Genomic DNA, 19,751 nt, shown 5'->3' on the forward strand with positions numbered 1-19,751 from the left:
GACCAATTACATTCAAATTAATGGTACGCAGACCATATTTTCTATCCTATTTGGGCCATACTAGTCACTTCATAACCTACAAAACAGTACATATACAATATATACCATTCACCCATTCATTATCATGAATGGCCCACATAGCTGGTTAGTAAAACACGTTATGCATCACATAAATATTTGCAGCAATTAATCAAGGGCACCAATAATCTACAAATTATTCAGTCCTTATTAATTCTAATCAAGTTGTTTTAACCTTAAGGATTTGTAGACCTAATCAAGAGTTTATGACTAAAAGGGCTCCCACTTAAACCAATAAATTCATATGCTTTACTAATTTTAAACATAAAAATGTATTTCTAGTATAACCGGAAACATACAAATTTAATTAAAATTTAAAGCTCATATAAATTTATAATTGAATCCGCTTATTTAATTTATTTTTCAGTCGTATTTAAATTAATTCATGATTTTAATTTTAGTAAAATAATTAGAATAAATGAAATTTATTATAATTATAATATTCAAAATTAAAATCCAAGAAAACAATTTATATTATTAATTTTAAAATTAATTAAAATTACATGAACTGAAAATTTCAAATTAAAATTTAAAACTCGACAATCGTGACATGACGAGCACTTGGGCTTGCGCCCAAGCCCCATCGAGTGCACGACCCTCGATGTCCATGGCACAACGTCGCAGCAGCCACGCGCAAGGCAGCAAGACAAGCCACGCTTGCGCGCAGCCTGCCTGCCCATAGCATCGCAGCAGCTATGATGCTCCTCGCTCGCTCGCTCGCTCGATCGCTCGCTCGAGGCCACGCGTTGTGGTGCGCAGAGCAGCGATCGCTGGGCGACCAGCTCTCGCTCGCTCGCGCGCCCACAACGTGCCATGGCTTCGCCCATCGCCCATCGCGCACAGCGCTCGACACAAGGCAGGGCTGCTGCCTTGTGCTCGCGCGCCATCGCCTTGCTCGCTGCATTCGTACCGCGTGGGCGACGAGCTTCCTTGCTCGTCGTCACACGCCCGCACTATACAACACCCCTTAAGGGTAACACGTAGCGTCCATTGCTTTGTGCGTGCAAGTTATATGAGCGAATCGCATAAAAATTAAAAAATTTATTTTCAAAATTATTGACAAATTAATAAATCATATTAATTTCATAATTTTAGGGCGAAAAATCGAAAATTTATTAATTAATTGATTTCCGATTAACATGGATTCAAGTCTAGGTCATAAAAATTTAAAATTTAACACAAATTTACAATTTTTATGGTGGTTTTTAATCATAGGTATCTAATTAAATTATTAACTAATTATGAAAATCAAATTAATTCTAAATTATTCCAATTTTCAACAAATTAATCATAATTACAAATTAGATTGCATAATTAACAAGGCTAGGCATTCAAACTTGTTAAACATATACAGTAGGTCAATCAAAAAATCACTCGATTTGGGAGACTGAAGGAAATAATGCCCTTGGTCCAAGTATGCATTCAATGTTAAGTCTAATAAATGCGGTTCAGTATTAATTAACAAGTTAATAATTCATTGAGATCAAGTGAGCTGAATGCCTAGCTAGAGGCCGCTTCAGTTCAAGTGGAATTAATGATATTAATCCACAGCTTACTCTTGACTGAACCCGTAGGGTCACACAAATAGTACGTAAACAGATCAAGTATTTAATGGCATTAAATACTCTATCTATGGATATTCGGAATCGACGGATCTTGGTTTCAGTGGGAGCTGAGATCGTCACAAGCAAGAAATGAATACTTCGGAAACGATGATATTGCCGGAAACGGAAATATGGATCGTATCGAAAATATAAATATTATCCAAGTCGTAGATGTTGCCGGAAACGGAAACATGGTACGTATCGGAAAATATTATCGGAAATGGAAATATTGCCGGAATCGGAAATATTGCCGGAAACGGAAATATTGTCAGAATCGGAAATATTATCGGAATCGGAAAATAATTCCGGAAACGGAAATATTAAATACTTGTTCGAAACGGAAATTAATTCCGGAATCGGAAATATTAAATATTGTTCGTATACGAAATGAATTCCGGAACCGGGAATTTAATCGGAAGCGTATCGTACGAATAAGCATCGGACGAGGCCTGCCGGACGAAGGTCCAGCACAAAGCCAGGCCATCGCCCAGCAAGCAAGGACGCGCGCCAACGCCCAGCCCAAGGCAGCGCCAGGCCCACCGCAAGGCAGGCCCAGCGCGCCAAGGCAAGGCTGCCCAGCGTGGGCCGAGCGCACGCGTGCGGGCGCCCTCGTGGCTCCGTGCGTGTGTGTGTTTATGTCCATGCACAATTCCTAAATCTATTAGGTTTTGGTGTGTGATTAAATTCCTATTCCTATTAGGATTATTTAATTAATTAGAGTCCTTGTAGGATTCTAAGTTTAATTAAATCGTATCCTACTAGGATTCCGATTCCCTTTCCAAACCTCTATAAATAAGGGCCTAGGGTCATAATTTATAGATACGATTGAAGTATTCAAAAGGGTAAGTTTTGAAAGAAAATTCAGCCACACTCTTGCACAATAATAGCCGAAAATTCCTAAGCACCTTAAGGGCGATTCTAGTTGGTCAATCTTGAGGCGGATCCGGACGTACTGTGGACTATCTACGGAGGGACGACATTTGGAGTCCTAAAGACTTGTTCTTGTTCGGTTCGGGCGGAGCTAGGGAGGGCACGCTACAAAGTTTATGCATCTATACTATGCTAAATGATTATGTGTAAATAATATGCTTTCCTGGCTTTATGGTTTTTCCGCATGATTTATGTATTGTCATATGTATCATAACCTAACATGTGACCTACTGAGGCTCATCCTCGTCACCATGAGCACCGCCACTCGTGCCAGCACCCTAAGAACCATGCACACCATCAAACAGGGTCTCGAACTGAGATGAGTCCCAACTCTGTGTCTGCAGCGTCGGCACCAACCCGACACGCAAAGGTGGTTGAAATGGCTGAGGCTGCTAACCAGTCTGGAACGACTGAAACGAAGGAGCCTGCCAACTCATCTGAGACTATGGCACCCCGAACAGCCTATTATGGCTCCTCCTAGGCCTAGTCGGCGGCCGCATGGGCCCCTAAACCAAACCAACGTCCGAAAAGAGCGGCCTAACTGTGACGGGGTCGAAAAAGCACGAGGCTAATGCATGACCTCGTCCCTCGTGGGTGTGACGATTCTTTTTATTCAATCAAGTGTAATTTGATTTCCTGTGAGTTTACACCCAATTGACTAGTAATATAGGAGTCGCCATTCAGTTTTTAACGACAATGAGAAAAAACTGACAACACCCGGTTATCGTGACATAAAGGGAGTGCAATTATGTTTGACCACGACGGCCGTAGGTTCCCTTGTGATCCCTGGTGTGGGGATCTCTCAACATACACCCGCAAGGTAGAGATTGAGGGTTCGGGGGACTGTAACTACCGAGAGGAATACTTCGCTCGTCGATAACTCCAGAGGCAGGATATCCTTACTAGCTCAGCATAAATAATTGAAGGGACATGCATTAACTATTAAACTAATCTGAGTTGATTTTAGCAATATGCAACATATAATACTAATTCGATCGTGATTATCTGATTTAAATAGCATTAAGGGACCTAGCATGATAATCCGATTTCCAAAAAAATATTATATTTGTTTAACAGTTCATAAAAAGGGCGAGAAAAGCAGTTAAATCATCGAAAAGGGACACATTACGACGCACCCTTGAGAGGTGCGTCACGGTTCTCAGAAAATTAACCACTTTGACTTTGCTATTTCTCCTTTTTATTTAACGAATCTCAATTATGGGACAGGATACGTTCTGTTCGATTTATGGATCGATTACGACAGAACGCGTGAACAATTTCGCAGCGTAAGGCTTAGGCTAAGGGTTGGAGTCAATACTCAGAATATAATTGTGTGTTGTGTTCTTTTCACGTCGGATTTAGGGGTCTATTTATAGGGAAGAGTTCGTGGAAAGATAGAATTGCAGAGTTCTAATCCATAAAGAATTAGGAAAAAACACGTACCCAGGTATTTTCAGCGCCCAAGCTTTGAAAATAGGGTCTGGGCTGTTTTCTTTAGTCAGATTCGGATTCCTGAAATCCGTAGAGTTTGAGACTTAACCGAGTCTTTTAGCGCGTATCAATTTTATGAAGGAATGCGTCTGGGCCCGTTACGAACTCTAGGCTCGTTAGGATTTCAATTAATACGTAACTCTTATTTCCGAATCATATTAGGAATAGGATTCTCGCAGTTTTCTATCTCATTTAGGATTTATGTTGGAATGCAACACCTAATTCTGACAGGTTTCTATCTTTTATGATTTTCCACTTTTAGAAGCTACCTTTTACGGCAATTACTCTTTTTAGCAGGTTTCCATAAATAGCAGGTTTCGGGTGAAATGAAAAGGGGAATTGAGATTCGTTTATTTCATAGGAGATGCGTTGTCAAGTGGAGATTTACGTTTTCATCATCGAACCTTTCCCTTGCGGGAATGGGGACAAAAGTAGGTGTCTACAGTTAGCCCCCACTTTGACTGAGTCTTGGAGTAAGACGATGGTCAAAGTATTAGACGGAGTGCGTCACACAAGCCATGGTGTATTGTGACCTGTTTTGCGAGGGTCTCACGAGCCCCCGAGTGATAACATTTGACCTAAGGGTCATCACTTGAAGTGTCGACATATCCCTCACGTTTCATTGGGACTTGTCAACTGATAGTATAGAAACTTCCTCACTTTGTCATTGGAAGGATCTAAAGGTGCGTAGAAACTCCCTCACTTTGTCATTGGGAGTAGCTACAGAGTTTTTTGAAATCAAAGCTGTAAAGTGTAACAAGCCCAATCACGAGGTAAAAATGTTTTTTAAAGATTCTCATTTTCAGGGCTAGCTAAACGAGAAAACCCCCTTGTTTTTATAGGACATAAAACGAAGGAAAATCCAGCACCCTTGTTTTTATAGGACGTAAAACAAAGGAAAATCCAGCACCCTTGTTTTTATAGGACGTAAAATGAAGGAAAATCCAGAAAAAGTTATCGCTGCAGCGACTAAGGACCTGCGCGGTTTTAATGGCGAAGACCCCGCCGGCTGAAGATGGCGAGCCTGTCCGCTAAGGGTGGACACCCCATCCGATAGAAGTGGACGAATCTGTTTTTGAAATTTGAAAATAAGGACCTACGCGGTTTGTGGCGTAGACCCCGCCGGCTAAAGATGGCGAACCTTGTCCGCTAAGGGTGGACACCCCGTCCGATAGAAGTGGACGAATCTATTTTGAAATTTGTTTTGCTTTTTTTGAAAATAAGGACCTACGCGGTTTGTGACGTAGACCCCGCCGGCTGAAGATGGCGAGCCTGTCTTAATTTTGAAGACTTTATTTTTTCGAAAACTGAGGACCTGCGCGGCTAGTGACGCAGACCCCGCCCGCTGAGGGTGGGCGAGCCCTGTCCGCTGAGGATGGACGTCCCTGAATTCGTTTTCTTTTCGATTTGGGAACTCGCGCGGTTTGTGACGCGATCTTGCCGACTGAAGATGGGCAAGTTCCTATTTCTTTGGTTCTTTGTGATTTCTTTTGAGAATTTTTTTTATTCATTCTTGCAAGAGCGAATTCTTTTGAGGGGTGCTCGAATTTAGTTGTAACCTGAACGTGGGCTGACAACGTGTTCAGACGGATCGTTGTCTTGCGACCGTCCGCTTTCGTGATTTTGAGCTAGTCTTTACGGCTCGACTTGGTCTTTGATCAGAGGACCGTGCACAAGTGTCAGTGACATCCTTTTGATGAGGTCGAACCTATTGTTGTTCTTTTTTAGATATCCAAACATGATATGGTGTATGGCGCAGTCTGGGAATGTGATTTTGATCGCGCGCTCCTCGTTGGAGTCTATTTTTTTCGCGAGCCCCCAAGCACTGGGGCTCGTCGGTTGTTTTTCGCATCTTGTAATCATGTTTGGGGTCATGCTCGTATGTGCGAGCGACCTTCTACAGTAGTGTGCTACTTTAGCGAAGCCGTGGAGTGCGACTTTAGTTTTCAGGCGACATCCGGTTTTAGCTTGGCCCGGATTAACCCTTTGACAGACAAACATTTTTTATTTGGAAAACCAATGACTTGACGACACATATTTTTGGTGTTTCGAAGAATGACCATGATATTTAACTTGCTCTTTTTTTTTTTGAAAAGTGTACATAAGCATTTTCTGAGACGAGTCTAAGTTTCGACCAAGTTTTATTATATTTTTTTTTCTTGCTTATTTGGGAGCTAAAGGTGCTTTGGGCTTGATCCTACTTGCAATAGGGCCTCGTGTTTAGCAACACGGTCTTAAGTCCTTTCCTGTTCCGTGTTTTGTGAAATCCGGGCCTTGGGCTGCATTTTCAGCGCCCAAGGCCAGGCGTTAAACATTTTGGCGCCCAGCCGTGGGCGCTGAAAGTCCTTTTCTGGTAATATTTGACTTTCGGATTTCCTAACACGTTTCCGAATGGGATCAGGATGTTATTGGGTGCGTTCAGCTATATATAGGGGCTAGATACGTCCCTATTTTTTATTACTCTCAAATTCTTTCTTTTCTTTTTGTTGTGCTTTAATTATTCATTGCTTTTGCCATGTCGATCCCTACTTTCTCACTCCAACGGACTGTTAGGCGTTGGCTACGGGCTCTTACTCCCACAGAAAAAGCTTTGTTAAAAGAATACCACTTAGAGGCACTTTTAGGCTTACAACAAATTAATATTGATTATAACTTTCTGCATGCTGCCCTAAGCTTTTGGGACTCCGATCATCATGTTTTTGCCTTTCGGGGCAACGAAATATGTCCTTTGCCCGATGAATTTGCTGCGATCCTTGGTTATCCTACTAATGCTACTCCTGTTACCCCTGGCACTATTGAAGAGAGTAAAACAACCATAAGGGCTTTCCTAGGGCTAGATGATAACATGTTTGCTGAAATTATTGTAGATGATAAGGTTAACTTGGCAAAACTTGTAAAACATCACTTTAGGCCTAGTAAGAATATGACCGAACAGAAATTGAATATCCGAGCCCTTGTATTTTGCTTGTTGAATCATTATTTGCTGTCGAATAACAATGGTGAGTTCGGTGACATAAGGTTGATCCCCTTGATTAGCCAGATGGAAAGTTGTTATTCTATTATGCCGTTGGTTGTTGCCGAGACTTTGCTGAGTGCGGATGAGCTGAAGAAAGATGCCAAATCTGAACATTTTAAGGGAAGCCCCCTATTACTGCAGGTGATCGATTTTTCCTTGAGCACGTATACGTCCCTTTTGCATATACTTTTTTTGCCTGGGGCTGAGTTTCAGCGCCCAGGGCTGGGCGCTGGAGTTTTTCGGCGCCTGGTCCTAGGCGTTGAAACTGCGCCCCAAGGACCGTTTTTTTTTTCATTCTTTTGATTCGATCGTACCTGTTTTTGCAGATTTGGCTTGCGGAACGGCTTAGACTTTTGGAAGCTCCTACCGATCCTAAACATTATCGCCCTATAGCTTTGGGTAACCTAAAATACTTGCACCAAGGCCAGGACGAGGCCGAATGGACCTCCTTTTTTACTTATGGCATTTGTTCTATTAAGTGGGTGGTACCATGGTGGGGTTTGACTACTATGACAGGGGGGTCTGATGTATCGGTTTATGTTTCTTTGTTGGGGCTATCTCGATTTATATTTTCCCTTACCGAGTCATGCGTCAATATGGTTTAAGGCAGACTATCCCCTTTTCTGATACGGTACCACCTAAGGTGGCGGCCTTTTCACAAATACGGGTCTTAGCGTGGGCTAAGTATTATGATGGTCTCCCGCGTTGGGCTGTAGCTACAAATGGCATTGTGGGTCTTTCTGAAAACTACAAGGTGGATGAGCTCCGATGACAAAGATGTGAGGACTGAGGCTCGTAATGGGGAGCCGGCTGAGCTTTTGATACCTCGTATTCGTGTTAAGTATGAGGGTCCTGATTCTGCCAAACCTCGTACCTATAGTGTTAAGACTGTGAAAGCTCGTCCTGATCGAAAGCGAAAGGAAGTTCCTCCCCGTTCCAGTTTCAGGCCTAAAAAGATGCATAACATGAAGGGGCCTGCTGTTGTTAAAAGAAATGCAAGCTCTCGCGGAGATCGTCGCCGGAACAATGTATCGGTTAGGAAGGCTCAGCCGCCTGTAGAAACAGTGGCTAGTCTAATTGATGATATTAATCCTTCTCCCACCATTGCCTGTGCCCTCGAGGCTGAGCGGGCTATAACTGAGAACGTTTCTGAAGCCTTGGCATCTTTGGAAGTTAGTGTCCAGGAGCCGGTTCTCATGGAGATTGACATTGGGGCAGCGCAGAGGACTGTGGGAGTGGATCCTGCGAATATTGCCCTCTACAAGACTTTATTTGATGATCCAGAAGAACTAGAGTAGTGTAGTTCTTGCTAGGGTGTAGGTGCCCTCTATTTTTTTCAGTCGTGTTTGTTTTTATTTTTAGCACTCTGTTTTCCTTCTCATTATATTTTAATAAAGGCGTATTTTTAGTTTTCATTTATTTTTGTTTCTCCTCTTTTTTATGAATTTTATATGTCTAACAGTTTTTTGCACAAAGAATTTTTTTTTTTTTATTTGGACCGAATCCTTGGTAAGGATTGCCTACGTATCTTGTCAGAATCAGGTCGCGCGTAGTTCTAGCTTTTGAATTAGTTCTAGTATGCCGGATTTCGATAGATATGCCCTGAGGTGGAAACATATTACTTAGTCGGTCAAATGAGTGAAGTATTATTATTATTTTCATCTGCCATTTTTTTTTTGCCATAAGTCGTGTAAAATATGAAATTCGAAATTCGACTAATTTGTATGGCTATTCGAAATTCGACTAATTTGTATGGCTATATTCTTGGTTGGTAAGCCTATTTGGATACGTACTGTACCCCCCAAGTGTTCGTTATTTTTCCCTTGTGCGGATAAAATGACGAGCACTTCTGAAAAGAAAACTTTTGGCGGGCAGAGAGTTTCAACGCCCAGGCTGGGGCGTCAGAAATTCCGGCGCCCAGCCCTGGGCGCTGAAAATGACTTGGGCGGTCAATTTTTGACGCTTTGCTTCACATGTTCTTGCGTTTATTTCTATTTCTTTTTTTTGTGCCTTGATATTTTGCTTCGTATTTAAAGTTAATTTTGAGGCTATTTTGGAGGCTTTTTTGACTGTTAGCATGAAACGCATTTTTGTCCAGATTAATTTTTTCTATTGGTGACTCAAAACAGTTTTGAAAATGGAGTTAGGGTGCGGAATTTATGAAGATCTTTGTGTAGGCTTTGGAGGTGGGTTGTTAGTGAAGGGTATGATGGAATCTATGTTTTATGAATCTGTTTTTTTGGTAACATTTGCATTCTTTTGGATTTTTTGATTTCCTTTGATTTTGGGTTGCATGGATTGGCTCTTATGATGACACTGGTTGGCTTTTTAGGTTTTGGGGATATGAATGGGATAGTGTGGTTTATTTTGTGGGTTTCGGGAATTGGTTCCCATGGCACTATTTCAAAACCGAGTGGGCTTTGTTTGTTGGGCCTATAGTGGGCCGCCTCTTTATTTTTGTATTTTGCAAGTACATTTGGTGTTTATTTAGTGTTAGAATAAAATTTTTAGGAGAAATATTACGCCTTTATTGATCCGGAAAGTAAGGAAAACACACTGAAATAAAACTGACCTATATTCTAAGCGGCCTTAGGACCCTCTAAAGTCTCTATTATTTTTTTCTATCAATCTAAAGAACTACTAGGCGCTTTTTACTAATGGTGCTCTATGTGGCTCAAGCCTGGGGTTTAGTCTCATAAAACTTCGGTCCTTCACCGGTACTCATCTTGAATTCCATTCCTTTTGCATTGACCCACTGATATGTCTTCACCCATCCGTTCTCGACCTCTTCTAGCGTTGATGCAGGAGAGATTAACCGGGTTGGATCGAAACCTTCATCTTGTAAAGCTAGGGTAGTCATCACAGTCTCGTTCTCCATAGGCCTCGATTCGTTAAACAATGTCCATAGAGTCTGGTTGTCCAATATTTCAGCTGTTTTAGTCTTGGTGAGGTGGGGTGCCTCATCCAAGGTGTGGCAGTCATGGAAAATTTCAAATCCGGGTTTTAGCAAGCCATCCTGAACGAAGGGTTCAGGGAAATCACAGCATGGTTGTTCTTCTCCTTCCCGAACGAACATCCCGTTAAGGGTCCTTTGATATGGGGGAAGGAGGGTGGTTTGTTTGGCTTTGTTAAGGCGTAGCCTAGATAGGCGGTCAGCAATATCTTCCTCCGTTGGTTCATAACCTAAGCCAAAGGGAGTAGATTTGTCAGGAAAAGGATGGAATGTGTATGCCTTCTTCCTTATGCCCAATGGGGTTCCTGGGAAATAACCTTGAGCTAACAGCATTCTAGGGATGACTCGGGATCCATGCGGGTCTAGGAATGCTGGATCATAATCTTCGATGAACTGGATTGTTTCTTCCATTTGAAACCCATAAAGGTCGTCTGCAGTTTCGGCCGTTCCAACCATAGTACAACTGACGTCGAGAGGAGGGGCGCGGATTTCTAGTATTACCCCGTTATGGTTAAGTTTAACCATTTGGTTCAAGGTAGAAGCCACACCTCCTAAGTCATGGAGCCAAGGTTGCCCCAAGAGGAGGTTGAAAGTGGGCTTGATGTCGATTATTTGAAACTCCGTGGTGCGTGCCACAGGCCCGGTTTGTATGGCAAGGTTGATTTTTCCCAATACAGGCCTTCGGGAGTTATCATAAGCTCGTACCCCTTGTGTGGAGGTTTGGAAGTCATCGTTTCCTAGCCCCAAGCAATGGGCGGTTCACAATGGGCAGACGTTAACCGCCGAACCATTATCTACGAGCGCTAGGTGGATGTTTTGTCCTTTGCATCCAACCACTAGGTAAAGGGCTTTATTGTGAGCACCCCCCTCTTTGGGTAAGTCTTTATCGGTGAAAACTATGGCCTTTTCTCCGGCATCTCTCGTGACATGGCTAACCAATGAGTCAGGTGTGATATCTGTAGGTACTGAGATGAGGTCAAGTGAGCGAATAAGCTTTTCGCGATGTTCCTTTGAAGTACACATAAGATCCCAGATGGTAATCTCGGCCTTGGTTCTTTTTAGTTGTTTCAGGAGAGGATTTTCAATGACTTCCGCGACGGTGGCGTGCCGTCCATTCTCAGGAGTTTGCCTAACCGGGATGTCGTCCATAGGAGGTGGGTGAATATCTGGTTGGTATATTCTTCCAGATCGGGTGAGGTTGTCGACCTCAGGCTCCTGAGAGGTGGTGTCAATGAGAGCATACCCGGGCCAAGTTTCAGTGAAGAAGTCCTGGCCCGAGACTTGAGATAGGTAAATATCTTCAGCATCATCGTTCCACACACCGCACACTTCCCTCTCGATTCGATCCATAAGGACCACAGCGAGTGGTGCACCTTGAGGTGTAATATACACCGTGGGGTCGAAATTCTCTGGTTGGTCGAGAGAGATGTGACAAGAGCCGAGTGGGCTCTTGTTGTTGTTGGGTTTTCCAACGTTAGGGAGAGGTATCACTTCATCCTCTATCATGTCCTGGATCGTATGTTTTAGATTCCAGCAGTTTTCAGTGTCATGCCCATTTCTTTGATGGAATTTGCAGTAAGTACCTTCGACCCAATATTTGCTTTTGACAGGAGGGTCACGGGTGGGGCCTATATGTCTCAACTTTCCTTGATTGGTTAGTCTTTCAAAGGCTTGTACCAAAGTTGACCCGAGTGGGGCAAACTTTCTGTCTCGGACCCATCTTCCAGGGTTTCTTCGGGCGGGAGTCTCTTCTACAGCATGGACTTCTTGGGCTTGGGATGTGTTACCCCGATTATAGGCGTTGGTCTTATATGTGGGTTTGCTCTGTATGGTTTTGGCGAGGTCGTCCTCGATCTTTATTCCCACATCATAAACTCTTTTGAAAGTGTCGAGTCCCAGGTACCTAAGGTGTTGTCTGTAAGCCGGGTCCAGGTTGTCAATGAATTTTTGGACCAATTCTGTTTCGGGAGGCCTATTGATTAGCTGGGCCGCCTGGTGCCTCCATCTAGCAAAGTAGGTTGTGAAACCCTCATTTTTCTTTTGGAAGAGAACTTCCAGCTCGCGCTTGGTGACTTGGAAATCCATGTTCGACGAGTATTGCTTGATGAAGACATTGACAAAGTCTTCCCAAATGGGGAAGAGCTTAGGGTCCTGGTGATAGTACCATTTGAGCGGCACAGGTTGCAAGGACAAAGGAAAGGCAGGTAAGTACATGGACTTGTCCACGCCTTTCAAGTTCATGATATTCACAAAGCTCAGTAGATGATCACGGGGGTTGTCCGTGGCCTTGAACTTTGGTAAGTCAGATGAACTGAACTTTTCTGGTAATTTGCCAGGAAAAGGTTCAGGATCGAGAGAGAAGTATTTGCTCCCCATGGTTTGCTGTAGGACCATTTTTTCAATCCTCTTCTCGTTATCGAGGTCATTTTTGGCTTGCGCAGCCGCTAAAGCTTCATTTTCCATTTTCAGTTGGCCCATAAGTTGGGTCATTTGGACCATCTGGTCTCGCAAATCTTCGATGGACATGTTTGAAGGTACGAATCGAGGTTGGGGAAGCGGAGATCCTTGAAATGAGGGACGACGGACGGAGCTTGGAGTTACTAAACCTGGTGTTGGCGATGTATCTTCGAGACGCACTAACCGTTGATTCCCTGATCGGCACCAAGTGGCAGGACCAGTCCTAGGCATAAGATAAGCTAAAGTTTAGGTTCCCAAAGTTTCAAGCATTACTTAGTCTAGACTTCGACTCTCTAAATTGGTTTTTCACTCTTTCTTTTGTCGGTACACTTTTTGGTTTTTTTTTTATTTTGGTCATTCTTTGGATTTTCGAAACACTTGCCCGTGTGACATTCATAGTTATTAGCACGTTCGGTTTTGGTGCCGGGTATTGTCGTCGTAGGAGGCCTAACAACGACACAAAGAGTTATTAATTTTTGCGAGTCGCTTTTGAAATCGAGTGCTTTTCTTATGCCCTCGTAGCAATTCTTTTTATGAACATTTTTTTGCGCTACGTATTTTCCTTTCGCGCGGGCACCGAGGCTGTTGCGCCTGACCAGAAGGCCAAGCAGCAACTTCAGCGCCCAGCGAGGGGCGTGAGAAATTCTGGCGCCCAGCCAGGGGCGTTGAAAATTCGTCCCTGGCTTGTTCTCGTTTTCTGTCTTCTGTTTATGCGAATTCGATTTGCGTGCTTGCCTAATAATCGTCCTTTACGCGTAACAGCGTTTGTGGGATTCGTTACAGGCCATCCCGAGCGTCGCTTATTTTGTGGCGATCATTCGGGTTTGCGGAAAACGTGTTTCGGTATAACTCTTTGGAAAATTAGTATATGAATGTTTGGGCAATTTTTAAGGTCGTTGGTTTTCTAGGATAGTTTGTCACACACAATCACATATTTCGCTACACATAACTACATTACAAACATGGATTTGAAAATTAAATATGCCACGTAGTTTATGATAGGCTTCTATGGGTAGTTTATTTGCGCCTGGCTTGGTACCGCTTCTATCGTAGATCCAACACATGCCCCGGTCGAGGTAGTGTCTTCAACAGACGAATTTCGCCCAAGAGGCCAACTCGCAAGTGCAAGCCAAGGGGGCATGCAGGCGAGAGGGACCTAATGGGCGAGCGATTGGGTTCGGGATAGGTGTACTACCTGCACAAGTACCTAGTGGGAAACATGCGCGGCATATGCACCCCCCTACTGGCGAAAAAAGGTATCCTTAGTCCCAACTCCCGAGGGAGCCGAGATTCGTTATGCGGTTCTGCCCGTTCACATTAATATGCTAATTTTCAGGTCGTCCCAACTTGATGGGGAAATAAACGCGGGGTAGGATCGTTTCACCCTTCGGCTATTTTGATTACCTACAAGCACGAGTATTTCCTTCACTGTCCCCAGTGGAGTCGCCACTGTGAGGGGGTCGAAAAAGCACGAGGCTAATGCGTGACCTCGTCCCTCGTGGGTGTGACGATTCTTTTTATTCAATCAAGTGTAATTGGATTTCCTGTGAGTTTACACCCAATTGACTAGTAATATAGGAGTCGCCATTCAGTTTTTAACGACAATGAGAAAAAACTGACAAAACCCGGTTATCGTGACATAAAGGGAGTGCAATTATGTTTGACCACGACGGCCGTAGGTTCCCTTGTGATCCCTGGTGTGGGGATCTCTCAACATACACCCGCAAGGTAGAGATTGAGGGTTCGGGGGACTGTAACTACCGAGAGGAGTACTTCGCTCGTCGATAACTCCAGAGGCAGGATATCCTTACTAGCTCAGCATAAATAATTGAAGGGACATGCGTTAAATATTAAACTAATCTGAGTTGATTTTAGCAATATGCAACATATAATACTAATTCGATCGTGATTATCTGATTTAAATAGCATTAAGGGACCTAGCATGATAATCCGATTTCCAAAAAAATATTATATTTGTTAGGCGTGATAGAACAATCAGATTAGGTTAGTTTAACAGTTCATAAAAAGGGCGAGAAAAGCAGTTAAATCATCGAAAAGGGACACATTACGACGCACCCTTGAGAGGTGCGTCACGGTTCTCAGAAAACTAACCACTTTGACTTTGCTATTTCTCCTTTTTATTTAACAAATCTCAATTATGGGACAGGATACGTTCTGTTCGATTTATGGATCGATTGCGACAGAACGCGTGAACAATTTCGCAGCGTAAGACTTAGGCTAAGGGTTGGAGTCAATACTCAGAATATAATTGTGTGTTGTGTTCTTTTCACGTCGGATTTAGGGGTCTATTTATAGGGAAGAGTTCGTGGAAAGATAGAATTTCAGAGTTCTAATCCATAAAGAATTAGGAAAAAACACGTACCCAGGTATTTTCAGCGCCCAGGCCTGGGCGCCGAAGATTTCGGCGCCCAGAGCCAGGCGTTGGAAATAGGGTCTGGGCTGTTTTCTTTAGTCAGATTCGGATTCCTGAAATCCGTAGAGTTTGAGACTTAACCGAGTCTTTTAGCGCGTATCAATTTTATGACGGAATGCGTCTGGGCCCGTTACGAACTTTAGGCTCGTTAGGATTTCAATTAATACGTAACTCTTATTTCCGAATCATATTAGGAATAGGATTCTCGCAGTTTTCTATCTCATTTAGGATTTATGTTGGAATGCAACACCTAATTCTGACAGGTTTCTATCTTTTATGATTTGCCACTTTTAGAAGCTACCTTTTACGACAGTTACTATTTTTAGCAGGTTTCCATAAATAGCAGGTTTTGGGTGAAATGAAAAGGGGAATTGAGATTCGTTTATTTCATAGGAGATGCGTTGTCAAGTGGAGATTTACGTTTTCATCATCGAACCTTTCCCTTGCGGGAATGGGGACAAAAGTAGGTGTCTACACTAACATGCGATCCAGAAACACCACGATCGCCCTCGAAAGAATGACGATCCCTCCGAGGAGTCCGCTTCGGCTTCGGCATACGGACCTGCGAAACGACAGTCTGCAAAATCCAGATATAAGTCAGCACATACATAATCAACTAACAAACTAAAGCAAAATTTTCAGGCACCATACTTGAGTCGAGTTCGGGTTGCTACAAGAGAGAGCCGCCCGAGATGAGGACAACGCGACCTTTAGCCGGTTGACTACGCGCACCACCTGGTTGACCATCCTACCAGGCACCTAAACAACAAAAAAATGGTAGCAGTTCTACGCAAAAATATGCAATAAATATGGTTACCTGGAAAACGAATGGCATATCGCGCAAACAACTGCAGGAACCAACAGATGGGGTCCCTCCTCATCAGGAATTACAGGCACCTTCTTTATCCGCCCGCCGTAGTATAGCGGATCGTACAATCAGGCGGCACCCAACCGCCAAGGTTAGTAGGCTCGGGCTGCAACACAGACAAATAACAAGTCAAAACACAGCAAAAATTAAAAGAAAGAGCACACGTGCATATCGATAAAGTCACAAGATTATACGTACCTCGACGACCGGAGGAAGAAAAATCCGGAGCCGCACAAACTCAGGATAGCTGCAGTCACGCATCACAAATTGGCCCGTAGGCATACCCTGCCGCAACACCGCCCGACGGCTAACAAGGATGCCCTTTGGGCGCAACATGCTAGAAGGTGGCGACTGGGGCACCCGGGTAAGCTCTGAAGTCTTTCGGAGAACCCGCTCCCCGAAAAACCAGGCAGGACCCATAGGATCCTGGTACAAAATCCGACATTGGGACTGACGTCGGGCCTCCACTAACGTCTCGGTCTCCTCTAACCTGGCCCATGAAGACCATCTCACCTGTTTGCAAAACCAAAAACAAACAGGTTAAGTAACTCGCATAAAACGAGATGAATTAAGCAAAACTACTAGTGCTTACCAAGTCCAAGCCCCCGGCCGCCATCATATCCCTAAAGTTCTTTATAGGGGGGCGTCTCTTCAGCATCCCAGTCGTACCCCACCAGAAAGCAGCAGAGTAACCCCCGACCACTCTACCGAACCTAGGGGCAAAGAATGGTAGGCGCTCAAAAGCCCACAGCTGCAGGAAAATAGTAAAGGTGATGAGTAAAGTACGTAACTCGTTTATCTCTCCTAAATGATAGTATCAGATATATACCTCAAGGACTCGCGGCACGGCACACAAGGAAATTGGCCGTATAGGCCTGTCTGGACCGTCCAAGACCCGCACAACCACACTCATATGGCTGATCAAGTTCGCATATGCTGCCTTGCCCCAGCAGTACGAACCTAACGCAGACAGCTCGCTAACCAGCGGGATCAGCCAAGGATCCACTCGCTCCTAATGATTCGACAAGATCGTCGAACTCAAGAACAGTAAGTAGAATACGCGAGCATACATCCTCGCAGAAGCACCAGAAGGACGACCCTCCGCCAAAAAGTCCACCAACAAGGAGTAAGGCATCCCCTTGCTCTTGTACTTGGCCAACTCTACGACCAACTCCTCTCTAATACACTCCCTTGAAGGAAATAATGCCCTTGGTCCAAGTATGCATTCTATGTTAAGTCTAATAAATGCGGTTCAGTATTAATTAACAAGTTAATAATTCAGTGAGATCAAGTGAGCTGAATGCCTAGCTAGAGGCCGCTTCAGTTCAAGTGGAATTAAATGATATTAATCCACAGCTTACTCTTGACTGAACCCGTAGGGTCACACAAATAGTACGTAAACGGATCAAGTATTTAATGGCATTAAATACTCCATCTATGAATATTCGGAACCGACGGATCTTGGTTTCAGTGGGAGCTAAGATCGTCACAGGCAAGAAATGAATACTCCGGAAACGATGATATTGCCAGAAACGGAAATATGGATCGTATCGGAAATATGAATATTATCCAAGTCGTAGATGTTGCCGGAAACGGAAACATGGTACGTATCGGAAAATATTATTGGAAATGGAAATATTACCAGAATCGGAAATATTACCGGAAACGGAAATATTGTCAGAATCGGAAATATTGCCGGAATCGGAAAATAATTCCGGAAACGGAAATATTAAATATTTGTTCGAAACGGAAATTAATTCCGGAATCGGAAATATTAAATATTGTTCGTATCGGAAATAGATTCCGGAAATGGAAATTTAATCGGAAGCGTATCGTACGAATTAGCATCGGACGAGGCTTGCCGGACGAAGGCCCAGCACGAAGCCGGGGCCATCGCCCAGCAAGCATGCGCGCCACAAGCCCAGCCAAGGCAGCGCCCAGGCCTACCGCAAGGCAGGCCCAGCGCGCGCCAAGGGCCACGGCTACGTGGGCCGTGCTACGCGGGCTGCTGCTCGCACGCGCATGGGCAGCCCTTGTGGCTGCCGTGTGTGTGTGAGTTTGTGCTCATGCGTGATTCCTGAATCTACAAGAGTCAGTGTATGATTAAATTTCTATTCCTAATTGGATAAATTAATTAAATAGAATTCATGTAGGATTCTAATTCCAATTAATTCGTATCCTACTAGGATTACGATTCCTTTTCCATAACTCTATAAATAAAGGCCTAGGGGTCATAATTTATACATAAGTTTCAAAGTATTCAAAAGTGAGTTTTTTGAGAGAAAATTAAAACACACATCTTGCTCAAAAGTGCCGAAATTTTCTAGTACCTTAAGAGCGATTCTAGTTGGTCAATCTTAAGGCGGATCCGGACGTGCTGTGGACTATCTACGGAGGGACGACACTTGGAGTCCTAAAAGACTTGTTCTTGTTCGGTTCGGGCGCAGCTAGGGAGGGCACGCAACAAAGAGTATGCATCTAAATTATGCTATATGATTATGTGTAAATAATATGTTGTCCTGGGTTAATGGTTGTTTCCGCATGATTTATGTAATGTCATATGTATCATAACCTAACAGTGGTATCACGAGCCCCTTATTATTTTCATAATCTAAATTGCATGAACATGGTTAAATATTACAAATTTGCAAGAATTAAAAGGGGTGATTAATTTTCGTAATTGTTAATTAATTGCAAATTGCGTTTATTTAATTATATGTACGCAGTTTTTCGGCAGTTTATTCATTACTCATCCGAATTGAGTGATTTTTGTGTCAATTCCGCATGTAAAAGGCATTCTAAAATTTTGACAAAAAATAGTATTTTTCTGCCGAACCCAGAATTCTCAAATTCGAAGCCTAACTATGACTTTTCGAAGGTTTTAGTTTTTCGAATGCAAAATTTCGTAAATTTAAGATGTTAAATTAAATATTTGCGATTCCTGTTGATAAATCTTGAATTATATTTTTGATTGACCTACTGCATATGTTTAACAAGTTTGAATGCCTAGTCTTGTTAATTATGCAATCTAATTTGTAATTATGATTAATTTGTTGAAAATTAGAATAATTTAGAATTAATTTGATTTTCATAATTAATTGTAATTTAATTAGAAACCTATGATTAAAAACCACCATAAAAATTGTAAATTTACGATAAATTTTAAATTTTTATGACCTAGACTTGAATCCATATCAATCGGAAATCAATTGGATAATAAATTTTCGATTTTTTCGCCCTAAAATTATGAAATTAATAATATTTATTAATTTGTCATTAATTTTAAATATAAATTTTAAATTTTTATGCGATTCGTTCAAATAACTTGCACGCACGAAGCAATGGACGCTTCGTGTTACCCTTAAGGGGTGTTGTATAATGCGGGCATGCGACGACGAGCAAGGGAGCTCGTCGCCCGTGCGGCACGAATGCAATGAGCAAGGGCGTAGTGCACGAGGACAAGGCAGCAGCCCTGCCTTGTGTCGTGTGCCACGAGCAATGAACGAATGGGCGTGGGCGAAGGGCGAGCCAAGGCAGTCGCGTGTGGGCAGCAAGCGAGCTGCGCCACAACGCGCGCTGCCTCGCACAAGTGCGCGCAGCCTCGCGCGCAGCGAGCGCAAGCTCGCGTGCCACGAGCGCTGCGCCCAGCACTGCTCGCGCGCGCAGCGCGCGATGTCGCTCGCCCAGCGAGCGATGTCGCGCCCCAGCGAGCGATGGCTCGCGCGCGCAGCGCGCGATGTCGCTCGCCCAGCGAGCGATGTCGCGCCCCAGCGAGCGATGGCTCGCGCGCACAGCGAGCGAGCCAGCGCGCCCAGCGAGCGATCTCGCGCGCGCGCACTGCGAGCGATAGCTCGCGTGCGATGGGGCGCTGTGCGGAGGCTTGCGATAGGACAGCAGCAGCTATGCGACGAGCGCATGGG

This window comes from Spinacia oleracea, chromosome 2 (genome assembly GCF_020520425.1).
Source record: "Spinacia oleracea cultivar Varoflay chromosome 2, BTI_SOV_V1, whole genome shotgun sequence".
Taxonomy (NCBI): domain Eukaryota; kingdom Viridiplantae; phylum Streptophyta; class Magnoliopsida; order Caryophyllales; family Amaranthaceae; genus Spinacia; species Spinacia oleracea.